Genomic DNA, 2,071 nt, shown 5'->3' with positions numbered 1-2,071 from the left:
AAGCGTACCTATGGCTGGTTGCAGAGGTCTTCAGCTGCGGGGGCTCTAATCAGGTCGGTGAGGGAAATTCACCCCGGCACCTCCAAGGGGCCTCGGTGAGGAAAGCCATGTGCGAGGTCAGGACACTGTCGTTTTAGACATATTTGGAATTAATTTTAGATCGAAAAGTACACATCATTCAAAATACTTATGTGCTTAGTAATAAATTACTACACACTTGTTCAATCACCTCAGAGACCCCACTCTGCTCAGAGAACTAGATTTTTAATTACAGGTCTGTTTTGCCCATGTGTCATGACTGAGAATCACTATCAGTAGATATGAAACTCACTATACACAAAGATGCACACAGGTTACTTTGAGTCATCTATGTTGTTAATGTGAGTTGGCCATTAAACTTCACTGAGACCCTTTGTTCTGTCCTTTATAGGAGCCTCATGAGTCTCACCTTCCGTTCAAGTTGAACCTGTAATAAGGTGGAATGAAATCATCAATATGATCATCACCTCATCCTTCAGGAGAAAAATCCTACATACATTCAAGGTGGTCAAAGTGCAGACAACACCATCCACCTTTTCCTGGAGATGTACACAGGACTGAGGTGAGAACAGCAAAAGGCTCTATTTTAATGTTCTTAATGAAGGATTCAGGGAACAACATTAAACAAACTCATATACCATCTTCCAAAAGAATTATTTTGTAAAACTGATGCCTAGGGTATGGTAAATGATAATATAGTAAAAACCATATTTTTATTTCTGGGACATTAAAGTTCTAAATCTATTTATTCTTGCTGCTTTGAAATACATTCCTTGATTAGGAATCATTGTCTGCCATAGGAGTGAGGAAGGACAACACTCAAAGTAATAAGAAGCGAAAAATATGGAAAAATTAACTCCTACTAGGTTGGATAACACATATACTAAAATTGAAATGATACAATGATGAGCATGGTCCTTGCACAGAGATAACATGCAAACTTGTAAAGCATTCCATATTTTTGTTGCAAGAAGAATGAACAGGTCTACTTTAAGCTAAGACAATCCCCATAAGTACAAAAATTCTACATAAAGAGAGCACAAATCCCCAAAACAACAATCTCTCTCAATGTCAATGGACTAAATGTGCCAATTCAGAGGCACAGAATAGGAAGATGAATTAGAAAACTGAACCCAACATTCTGCTTCCTGCAAGAAACATGTCTGAACAATCAAAGCACCCATGGGCTAAAGGTAAAAGGCTGGGAAACAAGTTTTCAAGAAAATATCACCTCCACAAAGCTGGAGTGGCCATACTAGTATCAGACCACATGGACTTCAGGCTAAAGGTTATCAGAGACAGGGAAGGTCATTTCTTCATGATCATGGGATCTGTACATCAGAAAGAACTCACCTTCCTCAATGTATATGATCCTAATGACAGACCAGCAAAATACTTTAAAACAACTTCTAATAAACTTATAGAAAAACATTGATAGCAACACAATACTAGTAGTAGATTTCAACACTTCTTTGTCACTTCCCGATAGATCAAACAGACTGAAGCTCAGCAAGGAAATATTTTCTTTAAGGGAAGTAATGAACAACCGTTGGCTTAGGGAAGAAATCAAAGAGGAAATAAAAAGTTTCCATAAACAAATGAGAATGAGGTCACGAGCTACCATAACTTGTGGGACACAGCAAAAGCAGTGTTAAGAGGAAAGATTATAGCTCTGCCAGAATTCATCAGTAAGAAAGAAAGGGCCTACCTGAATAAATTAGAGCTCAAGATTTTGCAAAATAACCAACAAAAGTAGTCCAAACTAGGCTGGAGGAAGGAAATAATAAAACTTGTACCAGACATCAATGAGCTAGAATCCCAAAATACAATCCAGAAGACCAATAAGAACAAAAACTGGTTCTTTGAGAAAATAAATAAGATCAATAAACCATGAGAAGCCTCTCAAAGAAACAAAGAGAAAGAATTCTAATAAATCGAATCAGAAATGCAAAGGGGGGTATCCTAATAGAAAGTACAGAAATCCATAGGATCATCAGAGATTATTTTGAGAATCTTTGCGGCAGGAAATGAG

The 2,071-nt window shown here is 37.5% G+C and overlaps 1 pseudogene; it reads left to right on the top strand.

Annotated features, from left to right (window-relative positions):
- The first annotated feature begins 905 nt into the window (after positions 1–905).
- On the top strand, positions 906–1,002 carry LOC130023027 (uncharacterized; annotated as a pseudogene).
- The last annotated feature ends 1,069 nt before the right edge of the window (positions 1,003–2,071 follow it).

Source organism: Sorex fumeus, unplaced genomic scaffold (assembly GCF_029834395.1).
Source record: "Sorex fumeus unplaced genomic scaffold, SorFum_2.1 ptg000021l, whole genome shotgun sequence".
NCBI classification, from domain to species: Eukaryota; Metazoa; Chordata; class Mammalia; order Eulipotyphla; family Soricidae; genus Sorex; species Sorex fumeus.
The sequence above is the reverse complement of the archived record's forward strand: the minus strand, read 5'-3'. Positions and strand labels throughout refer to the sequence as shown.